Source organism: Leucopleurus acutus (genome assembly GCF_964270905.1).
Source record: "Leucopleurus acutus genome assembly, chromosome: 3".
NCBI lineage: Eukaryota > Metazoa > Chordata > Mammalia > Artiodactyla > Delphinidae > Leucopleurus > Leucopleurus acutus.
This window is the reverse complement of record NC_139145.1, coordinates 140534024-140539947: the sequence shown is the minus strand read 5'-3', so window position 1 is coordinate 140539947 and position 5924 is coordinate 140534024. Positions and strand designations below refer to the sequence as shown.

Below are 5924 nucleotides of genomic sequence, written 5' to 3'. Positions count from 1 at the left end.
AAGAGTTAACAAGGACATGTATAGGCAGGGATTGCCTTCTGGTGAGAGAGTCAGGGACAGTCTTAGTGTGGGGAAAATATTCTCAGGGATCCTAACTATATGGTTCAAAAAATGGGTTCCTTTTCCTGCAGGTTGTGATTCCAGTTTTGGGGTGAGGAGGTCTTGCCTATGGATTGTCTTCTTATTTTTTTTTAATAAATTTATTTTATTTTATTTATTTTTAGCTGTGTTGGGTCTTCATTGCTGCGCGCGGGCTTTCTCTAGTTGTGGTGAGTGGGGGCTGCTCTTTGTTGTGGTGTGCGGGCTTCTCATTGCGGTGGCTTCTCTGGTTGCGGAGCATGGGCTCTAGCCGTGTGGGTGTCAATAGTTGCAGCACGCTGGCTCAGTAGTTGTGGCTCTGGGCTCTAGAGCGCAGGCTCAGTAGTTGTGGCACACGGGCTTAGGTGCTCTGCGGCATGTAGGATCTTCCCGGACTAGGGCTCGAACCCACGTCCCCTGCATTGGCAGGAGGATTCTTAACCACTGCACCACCAGGGAAGCCCTGGATTGTCTTCTTATTGCTAATCTTTTTGCTTTTGAGAAAGAAGTGAAACAAAACGCAGGCTCCTAAGAGGAAAACCACAGTGCTATCTCTCAGCCCTAGCAGCACAATTAGGTGACAGCCACGGGTCCACATTTTTTAAGGGAGAACTGTGGTCTGGAGAGTCTGGGAAAACTGGTTGGTACTGTTTAGTGCACAGGGTCAGTAAACATTCTGATTCTCCTTGGAACCATTATCGTGCCCTGTAAGGAAACGAATTCTAAAGAGGTTCATTTTCTATAGTAGGTCATAAGGTATTCTCAGTAATGATAACTTTAAAAAAATTCAATATTTAGTTTAAATTTTTCCCTTCTGCTGTGTAATTTCCTTCAGTTATCCCAATCCTTCGATAAAAACTGGTACAGCCGTTCAACCTTGTGTGATGATACTTGGTGGGATTAAAGAATGGGCACTAGAAGAAATGCATCCTGAAACAGAGCAACCTTTTTCTGGAACCAGCGCCCAGACAACAGTGTGCTATTGGTGACCATGTCCTGGCATCCAGGGGGAGACCAGCAGTGATGCAAAGTTTTCTTATAGAGGAGCTGGGAATATCCGGGTGGACTGCGGTGGGGACTGTGTGGCTGTATGTCAATCCAGGAAGAGACATGAGAAAATGCCTTTACACATAGACTTGAGACAGGTAACAAGAAATTGGGAGGCATCTTGATGCTTGACGTACATATTATGATCAAATTCCGAGTCTCAGTTGCAAATTCCCAAGGTAGGCACCTGTGGAAGGAACTGCAGCAGAGCGTTTACACAGGCAAGGCTCTGGAAACCCTGCCCTCTCTCAGCCTAATGGGTGGCTGTGCCTTAGTGCTTTCCCTTTCAACTTGCTTAGAACCACCCTTAGTTGCTACAGTCACAACCTGTCCAGGGCTCAGCCTGGTACATTCAGCCTCTGGGTATCTTTTCAAAGTCATGCCTTCCATTCTACCTCTAAGAGCAGCATAGTTTGGAACTGTGCAAATATGTCTATCATTTATTTTTAATCTTATATTGGAAAATCACTTGTAAACCACAATTTCTGGCTTGTAGAACTGGAATTCTGGGTCAAGAGTATTCATCTATATATATTTGAGATTTATTTATTTATTTATTTAGGCTGCGCTGGGTCTTCATTTTGGTGTGCAGGCTCTTGACTGGTGTGTGCAGGTTTCTCTAGTCGCAGCGAGTGGGCTTAGTTATGGCATGCGGGATGTAGTTCCCTGACCAGGGATCAAACCTGGGGGCCCCCTGCGTTGGGAGCTTGGAGTCTTAACCACTGGACCACCAGGGAAGTCCCCAAGGGTATTCATATTGAAATGCTTAATGCATATTGTCATGTTGGCTTTCCAAAGACCCTTTCAAATTCATTTCTCAAAAGCTGCTTTGGGGAGTTACTACTTTAGCAATATTAGAACAAATGGAAAAGATTAATACAGACCACTGTGGTAGTCAAAGTTATATGTCATGGTTTCACTTTACATTTCTTTGATCTTAAGGAGCCCTGGCCCTGGTCCCAGCTCCCCTTTCAGCCACAGAAGCCCCTATACCGCTTCCAGGCCTGACTCTACCCACCCAAATCAATCCACAGGCAGAGAATAGGGAAGCAAGTTTTAATCATTGCTCATAATTGGAATCAACATAAGAAACATGACAATTCTGAATACAACTGCAAGAAAACTCCTTAAGACAGTATGGATCCCTTGAAGAGAGATTTCTAATTGAGAGAGCTGTCAGTAATCCAGGAAAGGAGGGACAAATAAGGACTGGTCTGCCCCACAGAGTCCTCCAGGCTCATCCCAGAGCAAGGCGGGGCCCAGGGGAGAAGTCCAGGCCAGGGCATGGGTTGAAGGGGCGCCGTGGGCCGGACAGAAGGCTGCGACTCCTTTCCTTGCCGAGTTCCACAGGGTTTCAAGCCTCCACAGGGTTTCCGCAGCTTCGGGGTAGGGGATGGGGATCGTCCTGGGCTCCTGGAGGCCATCTGGCCGCGTGTCTGTCGGCCTCCGCTGCTGCGGGCATCTCCTGGCTGTTCAGGCCCGATTGTGCCCTGCGGTGTGTGGCTTCGGCCTCTTCTTGACGGGACTGTCTATCCACCCCGGGTTAGCCGTTGGCTCCTGCGCTTGTGGGTCTCGCCAGCGTTTGTGGCCGCTCTCCGCCTGGCGACCGTCTGCGTGTCCGGGGCAAGCGCGCCGCGGCAGCCCACATGCACAGTAGTGCGCGTCCTCGCAGAACTGGGGGCTTTGGCAGGAGGGGCGGCTCAGCGCAGGGAAGTTATCCAGAGCCCAGGCCCAGGCCTGTTCTCGGTTGAGGCCCGGTGGCATGTGGGGCTCTGGATGCGCCCTCCTCCAGGACAGCTCTTCCCAGGTGTAGTATGCGTGCGGTTCCATGGCTTCAGCCTCCTCCCAGGCCAGACGCGTAGCGGGTCCAAGCAAAGGGGCGAATGATTCAGCCCCATGCTGAGTGTGCCTTTTATAGGGTCTGTCTAGTACAGGAGATCAGAAACCCAAGCCCAGATAAGTAGAGATAGACACTTATTTGCCTTGCAAATTGCCTCGGAGCCTCGCGAGATTAAGGAGAAAACTGCATCTTGCTGGGAGGAGTTTGGTGATGGTGTTTAGGGAGGGGGATGGGAGGAGAGGCAGGTCCCTGGGGAGAGAGGTCCAGTCCTTGTCTTTTCCATTCACTGGGGAAAAAAACTCTCTACTCGTCAGGCAAGGCTGACAAATGTCTAGTAATTTAGCATATTAGAGAGGATTGCCTAGTTTCAGAGTTGAGACTCTGAGATGATAGATTCTTGCCAGGACACAAAGCTAAGGGCAGCTCAAGCATCAATTTTTTAGCAGCAGGAATGTGAATATACACAGCTAAGGAGTAATCCACTCGGATGATGCAGCACAGCGTCCCGTGCTGAAGATCTTGAGGGTCTTCCCGTTCCAGGTGCCGGTGCTCCCGGAGGCGATGTGGTTCCCGCGCACGTTGGCCACATACGTCTGCGACTGGAAAATGGCAGCTTTGGGAACAATCAGACGAGTGGAACAATTCCCTATTTCTGCATAGATTGGAGTAGCTTCTCCATTACAGTATCCCTTTCTTTCAGTTTTGGCACTCAGCGAGACTAGACCAGAAGTGAAAAATCAACAGCCAACCATCTTCTGTTGAGTTTTCAATACAGGGGTTAGTAATGCTGGTGGGTTGACATCGATGTGACCGACGACCTGGAGTTCCCGCTTAACCCTCTGATCAGGTCGTTCCCAAACCGTTCTCACACAGTACTGAACACTTCCATATCTCCAGGTGAATGAGGTTACCAAAAGTTCCGATGGACGTTGAAAGCTGAATGGGAATTCATGTTTTCCAGGCTGTAGTAAGACGATGCCGTCGCCGGCCGGGGGCTCGCGCAGGCTCAGGCGCACTGTCAGGTTCTCCACCCCCGAGGCGGCGGCGGGGTTCGCGGCGCCGGCGCTCCGGACCCAGGCGGCGGTGGCGCGGCCCTGGGCCTCCAGGCGCTGCGCGCGCAGGGTCACCGGCTCGGCAGCCTCCAGCAGCACGTGCCCAACCACAGCCTCGCCGCTCGAGTCGCAGCCCTTGCGCCTGTCCTCGCACAGCGGCCCTCGGAGCCCACCCCCGCCGCGGACCCCGCCTCGCCGTCCATCCTACCGGGCGACGCCGCCGCGCCGAGGAGGTCGGAACCGGCGCGGGGCCGGGGTCGTGAGCAGAGCGGCGCCGCTGTCACAAGCGCCACCCGCACGCCGAGGGCCACTGCGGCCGTTGTGCGGGGCCCGGTGGAGGCCCCACAAGTTATTTTTTTATCCCCCAATAAATTATTTTATGCTTAAACTGTTTGAGTTATTCCATTTCTGTTCCTAAAAACCACAAAAAGAAATACAACAGGGACATCACAGTCAACATTATATTTACTGATTACAATCTTTTTCTTTTAGAAATCTTAGAAGAATGAATCTAGATGTCCTTAATAACATATGTAAATGTTCACATTTTTCTTTTGCTCTTCAGGATGTTTTGAGAATGGTTGTTTTATATTCATCATGGTTTTAAGATGAGACCGTACGGTTAAAAGATGAAAATTCTCCCTCAATATTTTATCTTGAAGTTTTACATCTTTCCTTTCTTACACGTCCTTCCATCACGAATTAAATAAACCATTCTAAGAAAGACATTTGAATGTCTTTTGTATGTGTTAACCTTTTTAACACAGGGCTCCTGGGACAGGAGCCAGGAGCTTCTCTAATCCCTGCTGGGCATTGAAGTAGCCCAGAGACTGGGGCATCTGGAGTCTCGTGGTGAGGGGCTGAGCCTAGTGGTAGAGTGAGTGTGGAGGGTTGAAAGAACCCTGAAACTAAAGAGCAAAGAGCAGCTCCTTAGCTAGACCAAGAGGGAAAATTATCTGCGAGAAAGACTTCATGCTTAATCTGGCTCCTTCCTCACCCTAATCACATTCCCAAGACTTAAAGGCTGACTTTGCTTGAGACCAAGAAATAGAGTTCCTTTGCCATTAGCCTTCTGGAAACACCTCACCCTGCCCACTGCCCGCCATAGGGAGGGAAAGTTTTTCTCTAAGTCCATGCTAGTCTCACCTAAGGGTCACTAAGGATGAGAGTTTCTCCTTACCATTCTCCAGCCCAGTTATTTGAAACAAACCATTAAACAGCAGGGCATATGCGATAGAGCTCACAGAGGAAAAGAAGATGTCACTTAGGATAGCAAATGTCATGGAGTGTCACTTTCAAGAGGAGATTTTAAACGCTATGACTGTGTCCTGCTGGCACTCCCTGTCTGGCTCTTCTCTCCTGCTTGCTTTACTGAAGCAGGATAACTTGTGGCTCCCTGCCCCCTGTAGAGGCCCACTTGGCAAGGAACTACGGGCAGCTCCTAAACTGTGTCAGCAAGGAATTTCATCCCAAACAGGTAAAATTCAGTTGTACAGTTTTGTTGAAAGCAAAACACCAATCATCTTGCATACATTTCTTTAAAGTTTATTTAACGAGGTTCACATTCCTACAAATGAAAATATACAGAAATTAAAACAATAGCATGTATCTTTCATCTTGTTATACAAATTCAGAAGACATTGTACATTGATTTTATCAATGATCTTCACATTGCAGGGTAATACGCATTTCATAAACTGCCAATGGGACTGTACTTAGTGAGGGACTCAGCGCAAATCTCGGGGCTCCTGGCAGCCCTGGGTCTTCCGGGCCACTGAGCGTCGGATCCGCTGCCACCAGCCTTGGGACGTGCGGTGGGTCCCGGGGGCAGGAGCCGTGCGACGCTCCATAGGGTCCCGCCGTCAGCGTTCTCGGGCTCCGCTCGTCCGTCTGGGAAGCGGTGCCAC

At 49.8% G+C, this 5924-nt stretch overlaps 1 pseudogene across 1 annotated transcript; it reads right to left on the bottom strand.

The window, feature by feature from the left end:
• Nucleotides 1-3304: 3304 nt before the first annotated feature.
• On the bottom strand, nt 3305-4220 carry LOC309959927 (arrestin domain-containing protein 4-like; annotated as a pseudogene). The gene has a single exon. The product of its transcript is annotated as an arrestin domain-containing protein 4-like (transcript).
• Nucleotides 4221-5924: the final 1704 nt, after the last annotated feature.